At 40.7% G+C, this 24,756-nt stretch overlaps 1 pseudogene; it reads left to right on the top strand.

Moving 5' to 3' along the window:
* The first annotated feature begins 9,674 nt into the window (after positions 1-9,674).
* LOC127664576 (ZW10 interactor-like) overlaps positions 9,675-24,756 on the top strand; it is a 33,297-nt pseudogene continuing 18,215 nt past the window's right edge.

The following is a 24,756-nucleotide window of genomic DNA, read 5'->3' as shown; positions in this document are numbered from 1 at the left end:
CCACATCCTCACCAACACCTGCTGTCTCCTGAGTTTTTAATCTTAGTCATTCTGACTGGTGTAAGGTGAAATCTCAGGGTTGTTTTGATTTGCATTTCCCTGATGACTAGTGAAGTTGAGCATTTTTAAAGATGTTTCTCCGCCATCCGAAGTTCTTCAGGTGAGAATTCTTTGTTCAACTCTTTACCCCATTTTTTAATAGGATTATTTGGTTTTCTGGGGTCTAACTTCTTGAGTTCTTTGTATATATTGGATATTAGCCCTCTATCTGATGTAGGGTTGGTGAAGATCTTTTCCCAATTTGTTGGTTGCTGATTTGCCCTTTTGATGGTGTCCTTTGCTTTACAGAAACTTTGTAATTTTATGAGGTCCCATTTGTCAATTCTTGATCTTAGAGCATATGCTATTGGTGTTCTGCTCAGGAACTTTCCCCCTGTACCGATGTCCTCAAGGGTCTTCCTCAGTTTCTTTTCTATTAGCTTCAGAGTGTCTGGCTTTATGTGGAGGTCCTTGATCCATTTGGAGTTGAGCTTAGTACAAGGAGACAAGGATGGATCAATTCACATTCTTCTGCATGCTGACCTCCAGTTGAACCAGCACTATTTGTTGAAAAGGCTTTCTTTTTTCCATTGGATGTTTTCAACCCCTTTGTCGAGGATCAAGTGGCCATAGGTGTGTGGGTTCATTTCTGGATCTTCAATCCTGTTCCATTGATCTGCCTGCCTGTCACTGTACCAATACCATGCAGTTTTTAACACTATTTCTCAGTAATATTGCTTGAGGTCAGGGATACTGATTCCCCCCAGAATTTCTTTTGTTGTTGAGAATAGTTTTAGCTATCCTGGGTTTTTTGTTATTCCAGATGAATTTGAGAATTGCTCTTTCTAACTCCATGACGAATTGAGTTGGGATTTTGATGGGTATTGCGATGAATCTGTATATTGCTTTTGGCAAAATGGCCATTTTAACTATATTATTCCTGCCAATCCTTGAGCATGGGAGGTTTTTCCATTTTTTGAGGTCTTCTTCTATTTCCTTCTTCAGAGTCTCGAAGTTCTTTTTTTTTTTTTTTTAATTTATTGATATATTTATTTACATTTCAAATGATTTCCCCTTTTCTGGACCCCCCACTTCCCGAAAGTCCCATCAGTCCCCTTCCCTCCCCCTGTTTTCCCACCCAACCCTTCCCACTTCCCTGTTCTGATTTTGCTCTATACTGCTTCACTGAGTCTTTTCAGAACAAGGGGCCACTCCTCCATTCTTCTTGTACCTCATTTGATGTGTGGATTATGTTTTGGGTATTCCAGTTTTCTAGGTTAATATCCACTTATTAGTGAGTGCATACCATGATTCACCTTTTGAGTCTGGATTACCTCACTTAATATGATGTTCTCTAGCTCCATCCATTTGCCTAAGAATTTCATGAATTCATTGTTTCTAATGGCTGAATAGTACTCCATTGTGTAGCACTTTCACATGTTTGGTAAGAGTCACCCCAAGGTACTTTATATTGTTTGTGGCTATTGTGAAGGGTGTTATTTCCCTAATTTCTTTCTCAGCCTGCTTATCCTTTGAGTATAGGAAGGCTACTGATTTGCTTGAGTTGATTTTATAATCTGCCACTTTGCTGAAGTTGTTTATCAGCTGTAGGAGTTCTCTAGTGGAGTTTTTTGGGTCACTTAGGTAGACTATCATGTCATCTGCAAATAATGATAGTTTGACTTCTTCCTTTCCAATTTGTATCCCTTTGACCTCCTTATGTTCTCTTCTCTCTCATTTTCTGTTCTCTTTCTCACTCATTCACTTGCAGCTTGAGGCTGCAAACTCTGCATTCTCCTGCGCACCCCGCCTTTCCCTTGTGTGCTTCTCTTTTCTTGCACTCTCACGCTCATACACACCTCTGTGTGTTTGCCTTTCACTCACACACACACTCTTTACACACATCACACACACATCACACACACACATCTCTCACACACACCACATGCACTCTCCTTTCACTCACACACACACATCTCTCACACACACCACATGCACTCTCCTTTCACTCACACACACACTCTTCACACACATTGAACACACATCACACACACATCTCTCACACACACCACATGCACTCTCCTTTCACACACACACACACTCTTCACACACATCACACACACATCTCTCACACACACCACATGCACTCTCCTTTCACTCACACACTCTCTCTCCATAGACACCTCACATTCTCTCCTCACTCACTCACTTTCCACATTGTCTCCTCACTCGCTCTCCATGTTCACTCCTTGCTCACTCTCCGCATGCCCTTCTCGTGCGCTCTCACTTTCTCTCTTCCCTTGCCCTCAACACTCATCCCCCACACTCTCTACACACTCTCTACATGTTTTCTACATGCTCTCTACATGCTCTCTACACGCTCTCTACACACTCTCTACATGCTCTACATGCTCTCTACATGCTCTCTACATGCTCTCTACACGCTCTCTACACGCTCTCTACATGCTCTCTACATGCTCTCTACATGCCCTCTACACGCTCTTTACACGCTCTCTACAAGCTCTCTACATGCTCTCTACACACTCTCTACACGCTCTACATGCTCTCTACATGCTCTCTACACACTCTCTACATGCTCTCTACATGCTCTCTTCACACTCTCTACACACTCTCTACATGCTCTCTACACGCTCTCTACATGCCCTCTACACGCTCTCTACATGCTCTCTACATGCTCTCTACACACTCTCTACACACTCTCTACATGCTCTCTGCCCTTTTTCTTGCCCAAGCTTCTTACTGATACTCCAAAAGCAGGTAGAAAAAAAAAAGACATTGTATAATCATTGCCAAATCAAATTCAAAAGAATAACCACGTCCCACAAAGAATCAAGAATTACAATTGTCTCCCAAGTTTTCAAGCTTCCCTATTCCCAGACCTGTAGCCAAAATAATAATAATTGCAAACATCATTATATAAACTTTAACTTTTGAGTTATACTTCAGCTACTTGCATTTTCCTGTGAAGTTCTAATGATAAATGACATGGGAAGCTGCCGGGCAGGGCCAGAAAGAACCAAGTTAACCCTTAACTCAGCACTTCTGCTGGCTTTCTGCTTCTGCACTTTGCACACAATGACTCTCCTAAGAGTCCCAGTGTTTTGACTTAGTTTTACTAGTATAAGATTTCACATATTCTATACTTGCTTATCCAGGAACCATTCTCAAATGTTGTGCAAAACATATTTCATAACTTCAATAATATTTTCCTTTCTTGGGGTTCCAATGTTGGCTCTATTCCATTTTCTAATAATTTCTTCAAACTTTCTTTACAAATCAAGCATTAATCTGGAACTACCATTGTGAAGCTATTACATTGTTTCCAAGATGAGAACACACTGCATGCACCTGGGCCATTAGGGCTGTGCTATGCTGTGCTGTGCTGTGCTGCGCTGTGCCCCATGCCTCAATTTTTAATTGCTTAAGAATCATTATATCAGGGAACATCTAGTTTTACAGAATTCACCAGAGCAGGAGAAAGAAGAAAGTCAGATATAATAGAATAATTATGCACACCAAGGCCAACTGAAAAGCAGTCATGCACAAATGAAATCTATACGGCTCTTGTCCAGGGCTAAGGTTAGGAGAAATGGGAACGACTGTTCTTTACTAAGAGCTGCCACAGGCTTCTGAGATGTCTCCATCCTGGCCTACTGCAGGCTGTCCCTGTCACTGTCTACTGTCCCCAGCACTCATGTCTAGTACTGGCCTTTTTGCTTTTTTTAAAATAGTGCATGTCTCTTGTAGGAAGCATTGTCAGCTCAGGTAGTATAACTTAATTTAAGACTTAGTTTAAGTTTAGTATATAATTTATGTATATAGTCTTAATAGGTATGTATGTGTATATATGCCTAAAAAGATGTATAAGATTTATATGCATATATAAGATATATAAGTATATATGAGTATATATATGATACATATAGTATCTACCTATTATATATAAGATAAATTATATATATATTTATATACCTAAAAAGATAGATAAGATGCATATTGCAATAGAACACAGACAGAAAGACACAAGATGGCTGGTCTGTAAGTGGAATAGTCTTCAGCTATAAATGTCCTGTTTATATGTGCTACAGTAGGTAATGAGCTAGTCACAAGAGGCCATGTAGTAATTTCATGGTATCTCCAAAAAGGCAGAAAATCAATTAGCAGTTGTTTGGTAATGAGAGGAGATGGCTGTTGATAGAGATAGGAGTTCTTTCTTGGAGTAAAAAAAAAAATCTGACTAGCTAATGTTTATAGTGTTGTATCTCTGCGTGCGCGCGCGCGCGCGCGCGCACACACACACACACACACACACACATTTATCTAATCAACTGAATACTTTATTTCTTTATTCAGCTATTCATTGTACACTGCTGCAAAGTGCAGTCACTTTGGAATTTACTGTATAGCCAAGACTAGCTTTGAACCTGTAACTCCAGCCATTCTTCCAAAGGATTGCAAGCCTATGCTACCGTCCTTGACAGGGAATTGTATACTTTAAAAGATGAATTTTAGGGCATGTGAACTATCTTAATTTGAAATAATTACCAGTAGAGAAGAAATAAGCTTTGCACAATCACTCGATCTCACTTCTGTACAAAGCAGAAGCTTGAGTGCCCCTGTTGAAAACGCTCTTATTTTATGTAGTTTACTTAAAGGAGCCGATGCACCATTAATATTTGAAGAGCAGAGAATCTCTAATATTGATCTAACTCAATATTTATACCACTAAAGTTAGCTTCCCACAGTAAAATTTATGTTATGCAGCGGCATATCAAGATGGCTAGCAGGATAAAGTTTGGATGGCAAATGTAGAAGCATATGCGAGAATGGGATGAAAAAGATAAAGTATAGAAACTTGCAAACCAAATCCTTTGGTTTTGCACGCATGGAAGTTATCCTCATAAATTCAGGTGTTTATCATGGGATTCCAGTTGGGCAGACAAGAGAACAGTAGAGAATGGGCTTTTCTGTTTGCTGTCATCAGCCAAACCGCAGCCACAGTTTCTAGTTATGTGAGCTGGACTTCCAGCGCTTCAGCTCCTCATCTGAGAGATGAGGGTCGCACAACAGACTGGAAGATGCACAGTTATTTGATGTTCTGCTTAGTCTGCTGCATCTTTAACCTCCTTCTGTAGGTTGAAGCATTCTCCACTCAATCAGTGTGAGTTACGTTTCTGCCTGTCTCCATTTTCTCCTTGACATCGCCACCTATGTTTGAGGTAGTAAATGTTTTACACGTTGCTTGTTGGAACACCCTTCTGGTTTTTAAATTCTGTTCCTCCTCCTCCTCCTCCTCCTCACTTTCTTTTCTCAGCTATATTTGCCTTTTTGAACATCTACAGCTCCACCCGGTCTGGGGCTTTTGTAATTGCTGTTTTCTCTTTGTGAAATGATTTTTCTTCAACCCCTGTCCTCCTCTCTCATGTCTTTCAGGGCTGTGTGCAAGGAGAGACTTTTACCCAATTACTTTAGTGTAAAACAGAACTCCTATCATCCCCCCTTTTTGATTTTGACCTGCTATCTTCATTGTGCTAATGGCACACTGTTTATTGGCTGCCTTTCTCTTGCTGTGAAGAGACACCACTACGACTAGGCAACATAAAAAGAAACATTTAATTGTGGCTTGCATACAGTTTCAGAGGGAGCATCCGTGGCCATCTTTGTGAGAAGCAAGGCACATATAGTGGCAGATATGGTGCTGGAGCAGTAGCTGAGAGCACCAGCAGTAGCTGGTTACATCACATGTTGGCAACAACCTTGAAGGAGAGATACTAGAATGGTGTGGGGGTTTGCAATCTCAAAGCCCACACCCGCTAACACACCTCCTCCAACAAAGCCACACTCCTAAATCCTTCCCAAACAGACCCACTTATTTTTTATTTATTTATTTTTAAAGATTTATTTATTTATTTATTTATTTATATATGTATGAAAACATGGTTGCTGTCTTCAGACACACCAGAAGAAGCATTAGATCCTATTACAGATGGCTGGGAACCACCATGTGGTTGCTGGGACTTGAACTCAGGACTTCTGGAAGAGCAGTCAGTGCTCTTAACCATTGAGTCATCTCTCCTGCCCCCCAGAACCACTTATTGGGGACCAAGTATTTCAACTACGAGCCTATGGAGGCCATTCTTATTCAAATCACCACACTGTCTTTCCTCCCTTTTGATCATCTGCTGGAGCATGTAGCTGAAATTAATCATTCTGTTCTAGGGCAGTCATTTTATCCAGGATGTCAGTACAGACAATCTCATTTCATTAAAGAGCTGGTGATTTAATAATTTACTTAGAAACAGGCTGCAACTTCCATTATAAAGCTCATCTGACATATGTAGACAGAGTCATTATTTTCCCAGTGGCAAGAAAGCTGATGGAATATAAATACAAATGTGCACAGACCAATTTACCCTCACGCAATGTCTATACCTGGAAAAATATAATGCAGCACCCTGCAGTAGATGTGACTCGTTGTAAAATTTGTCACTTCCTGACCACTTGAAATATGGCCCTGTTTCCTATACCCCCTACTCTGCACATACTTATACGATAATGCTTCTTTATTTCAGTCACTGAAGTGACACAGCCCTGTTTTATAAGTTGCCACATGATCAAAGGTGCGAGGCAGGCGGCCATTACCCTGGTAACATCACAGATCCTTAGTTCTTAGGGAAGAAAGGTGAACAGTGATCGTTTAGCTTGAGGCTCATGTGTTCTGTGAGAATGTATCTTCCCAGAAAGTTGTTTGTTTGTTTTCTTCTGTGTAGCCTGAGGAGCAGAGGGACATATTTCACATTTCTATTGACTAGAAGCAGCTCCCAGTTCTTTTGTAAGGATCTGTACAATTCCATCCTTTGGGTCTTTGCAGTGATCTCTGGACATCCTCGAGGTTTTCTTTCATAAAGCTTTCATTATAGCAAGCTGAGTGGGCTGGGCAGGGGAAGTATGTGTGAGTGTGTGCGTGCCTGAATGTGTGCGCATGCTTATGAGTCCATTTGAAGCTCCCTGATTGAAATGCCAATATCCTGTCGCTTTCTAGTCTGAATTTACTATAGCAATAAAATGGAAGCGTCTCCCGCACAGTGAAGGGCAGCAGTTGAGCCTTGCCATTTTTATTTTCAGTTGAATCAGCTTAATAGAGATTTGGTGCTCAGTCTTTTTTGGTTCCTGTCTCATTTCTCTCCTCTAGGACTTCTCATCAAATGTTTAGTTTAGGAGGAAGTACCCCTCTGGAGCTGTGACAGCTCTCTGTGTGGGGGAAATACAGGGGTGGCCATCAATCTTCAGGGTGGATAGATATGAACAGAACTTGTCCAGAGTTTTATTGTTTGAAAGCATCCATGATTTCCTGGTTTTAACTTCTTTGGGGGAAGAATAAAGAACAAATATTGGCAAGGAAAGTTTTGACTTCTTCCCACATCATCAGATGATAGACAATGGTTTGGAGTCTGCAGGCTGAAAAAAACAGCACTTCAGAATCAATTCTCGGAATTCTTTGAGTTCTGAAGCTTTCAAGATTTGGGGGAAAATGACAGAAAAACAATATTCAACAAAAAAGCAATCTTTCTAGATGGAAAGGCACAAGGTATTTCTTTTATTCTTTGAGGGTTGATTTGAGTTCAAAAGTTGCCTGATCTGTAAAGCAGTGCTTGGGCAAAAGTAAAGAAAGCAGTGAGAAGCATAGCCCAATATAATCACAGGGAGTGTAGTGACAGCTCTGTCAACATTGGCCACATGCTGTGATGGAAGGCTCATAAAATTATAATGCAGCCAAGGAATCCTATTCTCAGTAGTTTTTACTGCACCTTTTCTAAGTTTGGACATGTTTGGATGCAAAAGTATTTAACACTGTGTTATGACTGACTTTAGTATTCAGCATAATAACATGCTATGCTCATTTGTAGCTAAGAACAATAACTTATACTGTATGACCCTGTTGTGTAATAATAGGGTATTATCATCTAGACTTGTGTAAGTAAACTCTGATGCTCACACAATGACAGCATCACCGAACACATTTCTTAAAATTTATTCTTTTGTTAAATGACACATAATTCTATGTTTGACTCTCTCTATGTCCTCATGTATATAAAAGAACAGAACAAGTCTCCCTTACGTAGCAAATTTTGCAAGTGTCCAGCTCTAGGATTAACTTGACTCTTGAGGCCAGTGGGGTCCAAATAGTCAAACTGACTGAATGTATTCATCCTGTGAGTGTCAGCTGCTCACCATCATGCCAGGGTGGGAACACAGTGCTGGTTCAAACATGCTTCTCAAACTTGGCTGTGGACCCCTTGAAAGAGGGAGATTAGAGTAACATGGGAATGGACACACAGGCCTCAAAGGTGCCAACATGAACATGCCAACAGAACATGAGCTTGCTGTCCAAACATGCAGCTGAAGGGAGAAAGTGGTGGGTTGTTCAACGCAGGGCAAACTGATGTTGGGTAGAGAAATAGAGAATACTTTTCAGAAGGCATGTGAGCTTTGAGTTTATGGGAAAAGCAGACACATGCTTTCCAGCTGCTCAGAGACAAAGGTATAAAAAAGCAGAAGACACTATATCCATTTTGGATCCATTGGTGCCGGTTAAGGGAGACAAGGGAAGAGAAAAGGACGTTGTTGCAGCCTAGGGCCTATTTTGGAATCAGGATGTGTAAAGTTTTGCACAATGTCTAGGGACATATCAAATATAACACAGGATAGTCATCCAGGAACAGGGTAAGGAGTTTTCAGATATGTGGTATTTTCTGATATCCCTGCTAAAACAAAGTGTGTCATTTTTACAACAATTCATGAATGCCATCAAATTGTCTAATAATTCAGTTTAATTTTGACATTATCTATCTGATATTAGCATCAGAGCCAAGTTAGAGGGTTCAGTCCCCCAAGCCATCAAAGGCCACCAATGGAGTTTCTAGTTGACTGACTCATCCTTCATCACTGACACCTATAAATCTAGACATATCTGTGATTTTCAGCACTGCTTGGCCCAGGGCCGAGGGCATTTAATGATTTTTCTGGCAAGAATCACAAAACTCAAGAGAATTTTCTATTTACCACTATAAAAGAAAACAACTCAGGAACTGCCAAAGGGAAGATTCGCAGGGCCATGTGTGAGCCGGGGGTTTTAGGGCATCCATGTGCTCTAGGTCTTCTGCCTTCCCAGCACATCCATGTGCTCGCGCCACCCTCAGAGAGCTGCCAATGTCTGTCATCCGGAGGTTTCTAGAGAAGTTCCATTGCACAAGCTGGTTTGATTAAATCTACACTACCCAGTAGGAGCTGAGCTCCATCTTCAGACCATTTCCTCCGGGATTTGGGTTGGGGAGAACAGATGAAGCTTCTAACCATGTGTCCAGTTTTTCTAATGACAATCTTCACTGTTAGTTACCTCAGGGGCACTAAAAATCACATCAAATTAAAGTTTTGGGAGCTCTGTGTCAGCCACTTGGGACAAAGAAATTATTTACTACTATTGCTGCTGCTGCTGCTGCTGCTACTACTACTACTACTACTACTACTACTACTATTACTACTACGTAAGGCAGCAACCATTTTGTGCATAGTCTCATCAAGGAAGAAGGCAGTGGTGAGAGCAGTGTTGGGTGATGGGGAGAGAGCAGCAGGGCACTCAGCTGCTGGCAGCTGTTCTGGAACAGGGTGGTCTTGAGCCAGACTGGGTGAGGCTGGGAGCAGGTGCCATTGCTGTAGTTATGAAATCAGCTCTACTTCTTGGCTTGGACTTAGAGAAAGTTAGAAGACAAAGATGACATAAGCAAACGGGCCTTTCTTGCTGTTTTAACCCAGAACTTGTAATCTGGGAGAGATGCAAACCCTGGAGAAGGGATCTAGCTAGTGTCGGCTCTGAGATGATCATTAGGAGTAATTACTCTTGCTCTGCCTAGCTGGAGATGATCCATCTCGTCAGCAGTCAAAGTGTAAATATATGTGGGGAGTGGTGCGGAGAGCATGCTGACTAGCTGTCTCACATCATCTACTGTGTTCACACTTTACCCTTGGCTGTTGGCAGTCATCCTTAAAGGAAAGAACTTAGATGAATAATCTCTAGAGTCAAACAAAGAGGCCAGCTCACAATTCCAGACAACTTTAGGTTTATGTTTTCCTTTACTCTTGTTGAGACTAGGCTAACATTCCTTGAAGCCCTGTGAATTCAGTCTTATAATCTGTTTTACAAAGATGCTGTAATGCCATCACAAGATGGGCAGGACTAACAGCTACTGGCAAGACGGGGAGGCAGGTCTTTGGGAGAAAGCATGATGAATAGAGAGGACAGCTAACATCAAGCACACGCATCACTTGGCAGCCCTGGGATGGGGACTTGTCCTACTTTCTCTCTTTCAATTCGCTGAGAGCTGTGTGACATGGGACTGGGTTCTCTACTTTTCAGATGAAGAAGCTGAGGTTTGTGGAAGGAAAATCAACTTACCTGAAGTCGTTTGACCAATACCATCTAAATTCAGGCTTATACTTTTTCTGTCACATGATAGAAGAACTGTGAGTAACCCAGGAACTCTGATTTTAGATTAAAAAAGGGTAGGCTGAGAGTGTAGCTGCTACCTTGGACTCATGGTAAAATGAAAACCAGGGGCAGCACACTGAGAACTTATTCTTTGATTTCAACATTCACCTGACGATTAGGAAGATGAGAAGAGATGTGATCACGAGTAGATAAGGGTATGGGGAAGATTAATGAAAATGATCACACACATACATACACACACAAACACACCACAGGTACACATATACACATGCACACATGCACATACATGCATACCCACATATGCACACAGACACACATGCACACGCACATACACACAAAAGTATGCATACACACATGTATACACACATGCACAGGTACACACACAGATACACACACACACACACACACACATACACACACACACACACACGCTCTTCTGTTGGAAGATGCCCATATTGATTACTGAAGAGATACAGAGTCAAGCCTGGGGTCAATTGGGCAGAAAATATAATCTTTTTCAGGAAGAAGCTCCCCACTGGGACCCAAGCAAGGGTCAGAAAATAGGCCACAAAGTTTGTATAGAAAAAAACAGAAACAGATTTCCCTAATGGGTGCAGGAGCAATGTTTTACCTTTAATGGAATGCCACAAGAACATCCTACCCATCTGCTGTCTGCCTCAAAATCCCTTTCTCTTTCTGTGGCTTCTATGGGCTAAGATAATCATTAAAGACTTCTGCAAGTAAACATTTACACATAAGGTAAGTTTACAGGCAAAATATAGAAAGAGCTCTTAATGTATCTATTAAGAATTCTAGGCATTGCTTCTCCGCCTTTTGGCTAAGATCAAGTGAAGAATTCTAGGGTGAGATATTAGTGAGAGCTCAAGAAATATTAAAAGATATAATAGGTGAGAATTTTACAAAACAAGAAAAAGGCCTACCAGCAGGATATGATAGTAAATGTATGTAATCCCAGCACTTCTGCAGGTGTGGGTAGCAGGCTCAGTAGACGTAGGTCCTGCTAGGATATATGAGAGACCCTGGATCAACAAACTAAAAACCAACCAACCAACCAACCAATAAGAGCAAAACACAAGGCCCATGAGCATGGCATAGTGGTACATACTTGTAGTCCCAGGTACTCAAATGAGAGGCTGAGGCAGGAGGATCTCTTGAATTCTGGAGTTAGAGATTATCCTGGGCAACGTATCAAGACCCTGACTCTTGATAGATAGATAGATAGATAGATAGATAGATAGATAGATAGATAGATAGATAGATAGATAGGTAGATAATCTTGATAGATATCATGATAGATCAATGGCTTGAAGATTGATTTGAAAACCCACAAGGCAAGCCAGACTTTCTTTAAAAATATGAAATTGCAGAGTGAGATGATGAATAACTAAAAACAAAGAGAAAGTTCTGAAAGTGACAGAGAAAAATAAGATTACTCATAGAGATTTAGAAGAATTTCTTGTTGGCACCTGTACATTCCAGAGATAACAGGAATACCTTTAAGCTTAGAGAAAATAATACAGGAACTAGATTTTGTGCCCAGAGATTTAAGACACAAGAATGCTGGTGGTACTCAGGTGTCATTCTGTATTCAGCCTTGATTTCTTGGTGAGAATATTGCAGTACTATAGATGAATTTAATAAGAAGGTAACTATTACGTGTTAGGCAATTGTGCTTAGAAGTCTTTCCAAAGAACTTAAAAAATAGATTTATATATCACTTCAGTGATGATTGTCCTCAAACAAGGACAATATCAGGCTTAGGGACAAAGCATACAACATAGGGACCAAAGGGCACAGAATTAACGATGTCTGACCAAAAAGGAAATACAACAGGCAAACTTATTATTAATGTAGGAATGAGAAACTAGTCATATTTTAGCTTAAGATTTCAGGTTAGTAATTCTAAATTCAAATAGCACCATTTCATGTTCCGAAAGAATTTAAAATATTATCTCCAGTTATTTCTGATGAAAAGTCATACTCGCATCCTTTTTCATTTGCTTCCTGGTGTTAATATCTCAGGTGAGCATCTTTGAGTGGTCGTGTTTCAGACTGAGGTCCGTCTAGGTTGTACAGAGACTTCCAAGGCCACGTGGATTGGGCAGAGCATCCTGCTTCATGATAGCTTGAGCAAGTCTGGGGCTTGAACTTTGAATCCTGTCTTTGTTTCTAGTTACACTTTCATGGGACAAGAGTTACATTCATCATCCCAAATGAATTTTTTCATTTAAGTCAATGATGACATTACAAAGATGTTGGCAAGTGCTAGCAACATTGTTCAATTGAAATGAAATTCACTCCACTGGGACCCTGGTTCCAAAGATACTTTTATTTATTTTTAACCCTAGTAAGTTTTATTGGTAACTCTTCAAAATTATTCTGCCACTATTCAATTTTCTGCTTTCTGTGAATGATATTTGAATTTCCCTCCACTTATCAGTAGCTGATAGAATTCCGTAATATACCTTTGATAGCATCCCAAACACACATTTTATAATAACCTTTAGATGATAACCATAAGATAACATAGATGTATGAGAGAGTTGAGTAGGGTGTGTCCACACTGAACTGAGAACTGGTTTGGAGAGATTCACTGGGACGTGATCCATGGGTCACCATTTGCTCTCTGCTGCTCATGTACTTCTCTGTCCAGTTGTCTCGGCTCCAGCATATATACTCATATAGCTCCTCTGCCTCTCCTCATATATCTCCCCTCATATTTCCAAAATAAAGGTAAAAAATCGTGACTCTAAAAGTATTATCATTTAGGTCATGGCATAACTAGACTTCTTTACTTAAAGAGTGTCCTTTTCTCCCCCTTAGGTCGTGTAGATATTTATCTCAGCTTTTAGTTTACTTCACAAGTTCAGAATCAAAATGGTACTACCAACAAGGTCCTGGAGAAGCTTATCTCGGCAGTCTGATCATGTGGAAAAGTAAACAAACACATGTCCCACTTCCAGAAAAGACAAAAATTAAACACAAAGCAAAACAAAACTTAAAAAATAAATCAATTCAGGTCTCACTGTTTAACCTAGACTGGTTCTAGACTTGATATGTAACCCAGGTTGTCCTTGAATTCAGCATCCTCCTGCCTCATCCTCCTGCCTGAAGCCTCCCAAGTGCTGGTATCATAGACATGTACTGCGACATCTGTTTCTATTTTCTTCCCTATATGTTTGTACAAACCAGTAAAATGTGATTAAAAATGAATCAAAGTGTCCTTTGAGTTAAGAGTCAATTGAACCAACAACACACACAGGGAAACTTAATCAGTTATTTTAGTATTTGATGTTTAATATTACATTTATTTGTATTGCCCAGTATAGCAAGCACTATATATATATGCACACAGTGTTTTAAGCAGAGGTCATCTATCTCTAAATTAATTAAGGTTAAAAGTTGAGCTCATTGTTTGCATTGGCCACTTTGCAAGTGCTCAGTTGCCACATGCAGCTGTTACTTTTGCCATCAAGAAAGACGCTTTACTGCAGACTGACCTCTGAATCCATGGACACTGAGTAATAACAGAGCAGGTGATCATGTCCTATGCAAGGAAGTCCAGAGCTCTCTTCTGTGTCCCAGTGTCCCATCATCTGGAGAGACAAGCACTAAAATGGAAACACAAATTTAAAGCAAAAAGAGATGATGAGGAAGAAATGAGGAATGGTGGGGGGAGGTAGGGGGAAGAGAAAGATGGGCAGGAAGAGAGAGAGAGAGAGACAAAGACAAAGACAGAGACACAGAGCATGAGAGAAAGGACACAGAACCAAAGTGACCAAGGTGTAGGCATAGGCCATGAGGGTGGGAAGAAAGAGAGGCAGCTGCTGGCAGCTTTTGAGACAGTAAACTAATGAGCTTTCTTTGACAATGAGCTATCCAGGTAAACCAGGTAACACAGTGGGGAGCAGAAGAGGTTGGCAGGGAATGTGGAACAGAGAGCGTTTCTGACAGACGTAACAAAGGGAATGAACGTGTGGGAAGGCTGAGCAGAAAGAAAGACTGCAGTCTAGGACCTGGGAGCAGGGTGGCGGAGCTGGGGTTAGATGGGCATGGCTGCACGTGACGGGAGGTGCAGAGGTAGCGTGTATACACAGCAGCGTGAAGACAAAAAAGATGTACCTGGGCTAAGAGCCCTTCTGGCACTTTCTTAAGGCATCTGGTGTTTAGCTGAGTACAGCTGGTCCTTCATTTCCATGTGTTCTACATTTTAGGATTCAACCAGCCACAGATACAAAATATTTGAAAAACGTAGTGTCTGTGAATATGCAAAGACATTTTCTTTTGGATCAGGATCTCAGTGTGTAGCCTATGGTGATCTTGAACTCATAATCTTCCTGCCTTCACCCACTGAGCGCTAAGATTACAGGGATATACCACCATTCTTGGCTCAGACTTGAGGATTTTTATCATTATTCCTTAAGTAATGCAGTATAATAACTCCTTACACAGCATTTTCATTGAAGTAGCTGTTATAAGTAATATGGAAATGATTTTGTGGGTCATATGAAAGCATTTGGCATGAGGGTCGTGAGCACCATTCTGTATAAGGGGCTTGAATATCCTTGGATTTGCTATGTATGGGGATTTCTGGAACAAATCTTCCATTGAAACTGGAGGGATAACTATATTTATTAATCATGAGCACAGGTTTCTAATTGCCTGTCCACTGCTTCTACTAGTCTGAGAGTTCCTTGAGGGTAGGGATGGATTATTTATCTCCATGCCTTATTAACATACAGATGATCCATGAAGGCTTTTTCTTTCTTGTTGTTTGGAGCTAGGCTTTCATATGCCAAGGATGGCAACATGCCCAGTAGAGAGCTGAGGGTGACCTTGAACTTCTGACCTTTCTGCCCCTACTTTTCTAGTTTGGGAACTACAGTTCTGCACAGCTCCTGGCATGTGGTGTTAGGAATAGAATCCAGGGCTTCCTGTTCACTATACTTTACAAATACTCAAATAACTGAGAAACAGTCTTAATCCTGATTTTCTTTTCTTTCTCTTTTTTTTTTCTTTTTTGAGACAGGGTTTCTCTGTAGCTCTGGCTGTCCTGAAACTCACTCTGTAGATCGGCCTGGCCTTGAACTCAGAAATCTGCCTGCCTCTGCCTCCGAAGAGCTGGGACTAAAGGCGTGCGTCACCATTGCCTGGCTTCTGATTATATATATTTTTAAGTAATTAAAAAACTGTGTTGAACTTAAAATTGATACAGCTTTGTTTTCCTCTAACTCTAGTTTGTTCATCTCAAACAAGAAGTCTCCATTAAGGATATACCCAGCTATAAAATTCTGTAAATCATATTTGATGGAGATGAAATGGCATTTTAGATTAAGTATTATAGTAAGAATTTGGGTATGAATAGCAGATAAAATGAGCATTTTTTTTTCTGTTTGGAGCCAATAGGCTTAATAGCAATGTTTAATTATTGGAACTTTTCTGGATCATAGACAAGGATTCTATGAGAAGAAGGAAGACAGCTAAATCTTCCCATACCCATCAATGTGAAAGCAAGGCATGTGCTGCCTGTGGAAGCACTACTCTGAGAGCCCATGTTGACTTTTCTACCTGAGGCAAGGTGCTGGCAAGCTCTTAGCTCTCAACACTTCATGCAATGAGAATTTACACACCAGACACCAACTTCTCTACAGTAGCACAAGATACAAAACACAAAAGTGGGAAGTAGATGAAATTAAAGATACATATGAAATAAATTTGATGTTTCATAAAGTCATTTTTGGGGAGGGAGAACTCATTAGATTGCAGAAATGAATGACAGCGAGAACATATCCCGTAGGCAGGGCATCATTCACTGCAGAGTAATTCCGCTGTTGTCACAGGGCTCCGTGCAGAGGATGAATTGATGATGATCCTTCTTTTATTGAGATTTGAAGCTCACATCTCATTTATGTTTATGCCTGACAGGTGGTAGAGTCTTTATTTGTCATTGTATTTCTTTGATATTCCTTGATCTCTATGGCTTGAGTGCATGGGAGCTGAATCGGTGTGGTAAGTACGTGCCAGAAATGCATTGGTAAACACTAAAGAAAAAGACAATGCTGAGGCCAGGGCTTTACTCCACGGGACAATGGGGATGAAAATAAGAAAAGGAAAGATTGATACTTGATAGCAGGAAAAAATACTCTGGCCATTCAGCTTTCAGAATAATCTCCCAAGGGAACCCGAGAAAAGCCCAGGACTGAGAAGAGGTTGGATGATGTATTAGAGATTGCCCTGAAAGTGAGTCAAATGTACTGCAGGGCAGAGAGTGAACTAAAACAGTAACATAAGCTTCAAAAGGTCTTTTGTGGTCATGATTCTGCAAACCCAGTCATGTCTTGCGTTACTGAATGATTTTATGAATTTCCCCAAGCTGAACAGAAGGTCTGCCCTTCCAAATGCAAGTTTGGTTAGGTGTTCATACCATTGGCTTGGCCATCTAAGAAGGTAGTCATCCGTGGCTTCTAACAGAATTGTACTGGTAGACAGATTCACCTTCCCTTGCTTTTTCTGTAAAGCAAGGATACAAGGATATCAGTATGGTTTACTGTTGGAGTGACTGCTCTCTGCTATTTTGGGGGTATGCCAAAAGTATACATATATGCTACATATGGGTTTTGCCATATGTAGCATATGTTTATGTACACAAGTGTCAGCATGGGGCAGAATATGCTGAGATGTGCAGGCCATTGTACAAGTTTAAAAGTCCCCAGATAATATGAGAGTCTTGTAAAAATTTTTCTCCTTGATTCTGCTCCTTTACTCAGAGATATACTGGGAGTCTAGGTCTTCTATGTATTATAACTATTCCTAAGGTTTGATGTTAGTCAAAGGAAAGTTTTAATACCCTAGAGACAGATGAAGGCTGATATTGTGGTTCAGCTTTTAGAAACTCAAGAGTGAACACATTGAAGAACTGCTTCTTATTTTTTTTCTTTTTATTGATTGCAATTGATCTGTGGGTTTATTTGGAGAAAAATCTTTGCCTCTGGAATTGGGATACATTGCTGAAATGGCCACAAAACCGAGTCTGAAACACAGTGGCGCAGTCAAGTCAGGAGGCTAAAGGCTGGTGAGTGTTGCGTGTGGAGCTTCTTCCTCACCCGTTTGTTTAGCTCACAGTTTCTCAGCTGCTTAGGATGTACATCAGTTTTTTACACAGTAGATTCTGGCTTTGGCTGTAGCACTTACCATTTTGCCCACTTGAACATGAGTTATAGAAGCCCATTTTATGATTTTATCAGAGTGTTTGTGTCTGAGGTTGGCTGTCATCTTCTTTCTTTTTTCATTGTTCTGTGTGAGGGTGTTTGGAGATGTAGCCTGAGTACTTGCCATGATCCCTCCCTACATTTAAAAATGGATTAATTCCCCCAGAATTTCTTTTGTTGTTGAGAATAGTTTTATCTATCCTGGGTTTTTTGTTATTCCAGATGAATTTGAGAATTGCTTTTTCTAACTCTGTGAAGAACTGAGTTGGGATTTTGATGGGGATTGCATTGAATCTGTGGGTTGCTTTTGGCAAGATGGCCATTTTAACTATATTAATCCTGCCGATCCACGAGCATGGCAGATTTTTCCATTTTCTGAGGTCTTCTTCGATTTCCTTCTTCAGAGACCTGAAGTTCTTGTCGTATAGATCTTTCACTTGTTTGGTTAGAGTCACACCAAGATACTTTATATTGTTTGTGGCTATTGTGAAGGGTGTCATTTCCCTAACTTCTTTCTCAGCCTGCTTATCCTTTGAGTATAGGAAGGCAACTGATTTGCTTTAGTTGATTTTATAACCAGCCACTTTGCTGAAGTTGTTTATCAGCTGTAGGAGTTCTCTGGTGGAGGTTTTCGGGTCACTTAAGTAGACTATCATGTCATCTGCAAATAGTGATAATTTGACTTCTTCCTTTCCAATTTGTATCCCCTTGATCTCCTTATGTTGTCTAATTGCTCTAGCTAGAACTTCAAGTACTATATTGAAAAGATATGGAGAGAGAGGACAGCCTTGTCTAGTCCCTGATTTTAGTGGGATTGCTTCAAGTTTCTCTCCATTTAGTTTGATGTTGGCTACCGGTTTGCTGTATATTGCTTTAACGATGTTTAGGCATGGGCCTTGAATTCCTGTTCTTTCATCAGTATCCCTGACTTCAAGCAATACTGCAGATCAATAGTGTTAAAAACTGCATGGTATTGGCACAGTGGCAGACAAGTGGACCAATGGAATAGAATTGAAGATCCAGAAATGAACCCACACACCTATGGTCACTTGATCTTCGACAAAGGAGCCAAAAACATCCAGTGGAAAAAAGATAGCCTTTTCAACAAATGGTGCTGGTTCAATTGGAGGTCAGCATGCAGAAGAATGCGAATTGATCCATTCTTACCTCCATGTACTAAACTTCACTCCAAGTGGATCAAGGACCTCCATGTAAAACCAGACACACTGAAACTAATAGAAAAGAAACTGGGGAAGACCCTAGAGGACATGGGCATGGGGTAAAAGTTCCTGAACAGATCACCAATAGCTTATGCTCTAAGATCAAGAATTCACAAATGGGACCTCATAAAATTACAAAGTTTCTGTAAGGCAAAGGACACTGTTAAAAGGACAAAACGGCAACCATCAAATTGGGAAAGGATATTCACCAACCCTACATCTGATAGAGGGCTAATATCCAATATATACAAAGAACTCAAGAAGTTAGACCCCAGGGAACCAAATAACCCTATTAAAAAATGGGGTACAGATCTAAACAAAGGATTTTCACCTGAAGAAATTCGGATGGCCGAGAGGCACCTTAAGAAGTGCTCAACATCATTAGTCATTAGGGAAATGCGAATCAAAACAACCCTGAGATTTCACCTTACACCAGTCAGAATGGCTAAGGTCAAAAACTCAGGAGACAGCAGGTGTTGGTGAGGATGTGGAGAAAGAGGAACACTCCTACACTGCTGGTGGGGCTGTAAGATGGTACAACCAATTTGGAAATCAGTCTGGCAGTTCCTCAGAAAACTAGACATGACACTTCCGGAGGACCGTGCTATACCTCTCCTCAGCATATACCCAAAGGATTCCCCGGCATGCAATAAAGACACATGCTCTATTATGTTTATAGCAGCCTTATTTATAATAGCCAGAAGCTGGAAAGAACCCAGATGCCCCTCAAAGGAAGAATGGATACAGAAAATGTGGTATATTTACACAATGGAATACTACTCAGCAATTAGAAACAATGAATTCACAAAATTTTTAGGCAAATGGTTTGATCTGGAAAATATCATCCTAAGTGAGGTAACCCAATCACAAAAGAATACACATGGAATGCAATCTCTGATAAGTGGATATTAATTAGCCCAGAAGCCCAAGGCACAAATCGCATAAAAAATGACTCCCATGAAGAAGTATGGAGAAGGTCCTGATCCTGGAAAGGATTGATCTAGTATTGGAGGGGAATATAAGGACAGAGAAAAAAAGGAGGGAGGTGATTGGAGAATGGATGGAGAGAAGAAGGTTTATGGGACATATGGGGAGGGGGGATCCGGGAAAGGGGAAATCATTTGGAATGTAAACAAAGAATATAGAAAATAAAAATATTAAAAAAATGGATTAAATTTATTCTTTGACAATTTAAAACATGGCAGAGTGCATTTGCTTGTTCTACCCATTTCTTCTTGTCTATCTTTACCCGTGTTACCTTCTCCCTCACCCCTTCATATTCATGCTTTAGGTTTTGTTTTGTGATTCATTGGTTCTTTTTATTATTAATTAACTCATTTATTTACATTTCACTGGATCTCAGCTTCCCCTCCCTCCTCTCTTCCAAGTCCCTTCCTCTCACCTCTTCTCTTCTACCCCTCTTCCTCTTCTCCTGAAGAAAAAGGAGAGACCTTCCATTGATATCAACCAACCTTGTCATATCTTCTATTGAGCATAGACAAGCCAGCCCAGTTAGGAGGAACGGATACAAAGGCATGCAATATAGTCATATGGTCCCTGCTCCCACTTCAGGAGTCCCACATGAAGAAGCACAACTGTTACATATGTACAGAGGACCTAAGTCCTTCCATGCATGCTCTCTGGTGAAGTTCAGTCTCTCTAAGCCCCTTTGTGCCCAGGTTAGTTGGTTCTGTAGGTTTTCTTGTGGTGTCCTTGACCCCTCTGGCTCCTTCAACCCTTCCTCCCCCTCTTCCATAGGATTTTCTTAATGCCACTTAATGTTTGGCTGTGGGTCTCTGTATCTGTTTCCATCAGTTGTTGGGTGAAGTCTCTCTGATGACAGTTATGTTAGATTCCTGCCTGCAAGTGTAGCAGAATATCATTACTAGTTTTAGGGCTCCCTCTTATGGAATTATTTATTTATTTATATTTATTTTAATTATTAGTTTATAGTACTAAGCATATATTCCCTCCTGTGGAATGGGTCTCAAATCCAATATGAAAGTGGTTGGCTACCCTCATAATGGTTGTGCCACAAATACCGGTGGGCACATTTTGCCTTGTAGGTTGCTTATTATGATTTGTAAATGCTTCTAGAGTATAAGCCTCACTCTGGTCAGCCTTCTTAAATGTGTACCATTACGAAAAAAAAAAAAAAAACTCAAGGAACACTCAGAACAGGGAAGATTTGAGTAAAATCAATATTATTAATTTTTTTATTTTAATCCAGGTTTCACGTATTAGGCATCATAAGAAATACAAGGTAAGGCTCTCACTTGAGCAGCAAATAAACCAAACTTAGAATGATACAAAGATGAGCATCTAGTGTCTGAGCTAGGAAAACATGCAAGTCTGTGAAACATTCCATTAAAAAATAAAGAAATGCAAACATGACAAGCTCTTTCATTCAAAGTAATGGAAAGCAACAGGAGGAAAAGAACAGAGTTCTTGGCCAACATAGAGCTCAGTGGGTAAAACACCTGTTGCTAGGCCCTGCTGATTCCCATTCCTGGGATTCACATAGTGGAAGGAGATAATCTGAGACTCACAAGTTGTCTTCCGACCTCATGGGCATGCCATTGCACATATGTGTGTCTACATGACCACACAAATAGAGTGCAATAAAAAATAATAAAAAGATCTATAACAGAGTGGTGATGACACAGGAGATACAGGTGACCAGTGTCTTGCCTTCCAACTCCAGTAAACAGTTCTCTGACTCTCTGGATACCAGCCGTAGTTAAAACAGCAGTCTGCATAGTTAATGCACACTTTGCTTGCTCCTGTGTGTGAATAACTGCCCAATTGGGAAACTCTCTGAACAACATTGTGTGAACACAGTTAAGTCACTGGACAATACAGTTTATCCAATCTCTACCTTCCCTTCTTACAACTTACAAGAAGTGTAGAAGGCAGGTCTAAAACTTCTACACTTCTTATCAAGGCTTCCTTGACAACATACCTTAATCAGGAAGCTAAGTAGGTACCATTCACAATCTCATATAGAAAGTCACTATTTATTTCAGAAACTCCAAATAGTTTAGAAGCTGCATAATTAGGAATGTGGCTAAATAACCAATATCAACTTTTAAAATAACACAACCACCATAGGGAAATTAAGAGAAAACTGTTAAGGACATTTCAAAGAAAAGAAAGATTTCATCCACTTGTTAAAGACCTCATATTGCAATATTATGTAATGTCAAAGAACTCGGGCTTTCCTGTCCTAGATTTGACATTTGGGGTAAATCTCACAGCTACTTTCCTCCTCCTCTACTGGTATTCTTATTCCACAAATGGGAACAGTGTCAAGAAAATAAAGGACCCCGATCTCATCCAGGACAGAGCGTCTTGTGGTACAGGCATATTTTGTTTTCAGTGTTCCAAAGGGTTTAACTCTGTTACCATTTTTCCCCCAGAAACCACAATAAAATGAGGAGATTACTGTGTGGAAGTTGCAATTCCATTATCTGTCATCCTCAAAAGATAAAAGGTGCCACCAGTGTGTCCAGAAAGTAATTTTTCAGTAGCCATAGGTGACAAGAATTACATTTCTGCACCAGGACATCTTGATGTGGTATATCATAAATATTCAGGTTCTGCAGACTTTGAAAAAGATATAATATCTTCTTTCTTGGGTAACATTGGCTTCAAGGTCAGATTCGGGATGACTTAGAAATAGGAACTAAAAATTCTTAGACACAAGAAAAAAGGAGTAGTTGGGGAATGTGCTGAGGTGATTGAAGAAGTCAAATCTGAAAACTGAAGGGCTTGGACTTAGAAATCATGTGATGAATGACATCACTTTGGACCTGGGAAAACAGAGGGCTAGCTAGCTCTGTCCCCTTCCTGTCTGTGCCTGGCCCATGGCATGAGTTTTGGAGGCCAGAGAATATGCCTCCTTCTGGAGGCCAGAGAATATTCCCCCTTGCAGGCCACATGTGCCCTGTTCTAAATTATTCCTTGTTTCAGAAGCATGGGATTTCTTGCAGTCACTGAGGTCTGCATGAGCTTCTTTCTAGATTCATTTTGAGGGATGATAGTGTCCTCTGTGTGCTCAAAGGATAATCAAAGGTTTCTGGGTGGAACAATCAAGTGATAAATATATAGAGCTTGTCTGTATAGCTGTGATACTTCTATGCATATTAAAATGTCTTTCGTATGGTGTGAGGACTAAGAGAGAAAGGGATAACTTGTAGGCCCGGTATAACATTTGCATCATGACTTTAAATTTAGGGGTAGGTTTGTGTAGACGTCTTGGCTTATAATTTCCAAACACAAAACTCTGAATTTGCAAGTAGTTCAGGGAAGAATTGAGCTTGCTTTGTTGATTGCTTTGTGAATTGATTCACTTTGTTGCCATTGATAGTCAAAGAGTTCATTGTGGTAGCTGTCAACCTCCTACTTGGTAACTATGGTGTTTGAGATGATAGGACAGGAAACATAGAAAGAGTGGCCTAAAACTTAGGAGAGTCCCATAATGTTCCTGTACTGGGGCGGAGGGAGTGTTGAGTTCCTTCTGAGCCTGACTCAAAGAGAGGTACTTTCACCAAGACGTTGGAATCTCTTTAAAAAGTCCTGTCTTGAGACCATGGTACAGTCTTTCTTGGCTTCTCCTAATAAGGGGCTCCACCTTCAGAGCTCCTTATTTGAGTTTTAGTATGTTCTGCTCTGGTGCCACCTAAATGGGACTCCTTAGCCTTGTATTGAGCCCCATACAGGTCCAATTTTTCTTCTTAGGGCAATCTTCTATCTTTTCCTGACTCTACAAGGTAGTCTAGGAGCTCTGAGCATCATGCCTTTATGTCAAGGCTAGGGGCAGCTTGGAGCAGAAATGGCACCTGCTGATGGACTAGTATTTATTTATTTATTTTTTTGTGGAAACTGGTGTGCCAGATGATGCTCGTATGCTAACCTTGATTACTCAATTATTTAGATAGGTAAGGAAATACTGTAAAAATATGTATGGGCCCTGAGCAAGTATTTGCACTAATGTCAAGCTCATCTTCCAAAAGTCCCTATAAAGCTGTTGTCACAACATGTCACAAGATACTGACTACACAAACCAGAAACTGAGAGATAGGAACTTGTTGTGTTCAACGCCTCTGTTCTCTTTGTCAGGGATGACATCTAATACTGATTTCTGGGTGCGTGGGTAGAAAATAGATGGATGAAAGACTGCAAAGCTGTGCAATGACTTTCCAGAAGTCACTAAAGGTTTCCGAGCATTGGTATCTTTCTCTTTAAAAGAGGACAGTGACCCATAGCACCCAGAGCTGCTCCTGTGACACAGTGCTCCATACCCAAATACAGCCGGGAGTGAGCTGATTTCTCAGAAGTGTGGACAAGCCTGTGAGCACAAGTAAGACCACAATGTCTGCTCAGAGGGCCCCTCCCAGAAGCCTCAGGACAGAGGAACTGAGGAAAAGCCTGGGACAGGTGCTTTTAGGTTTCCCTCTGCACCTGGAGGTGATCCTGTGCCACAGCACAGGGAGATGGTCTCCCAGGAGTGCCGACACACCTGTGAGCACAGCTAAGACCATCACGTCTGTTCAAATTTCTGGCCCAAGAGGGACCCTCCCAGAGCCATCAGGACATAGGAACCAAGGAATAGTCAGGGACAGGAACCTTCTGCTTTCTGTCTGCACCCCAGAGCTGACCCTGTACCATAGTTCTCTACACCCAAATTTCTCCCAGAGAGAACTGGTCTCCAAGGAGTACTTCACATAAACTTGCAGGA

The sequence above is a fragment of the Apodemus sylvaticus genome, chromosome 14 (genome assembly GCF_947179515.1).
Source record: "Apodemus sylvaticus chromosome 14, mApoSyl1.1, whole genome shotgun sequence".
NCBI lineage: Eukaryota > Metazoa > Chordata > Mammalia > Rodentia > Muridae > Apodemus > Apodemus sylvaticus.
The sequence above is the reverse complement of the archived record's forward strand: the minus strand, read 5'-3'. Positions and strand labels throughout refer to the sequence as shown.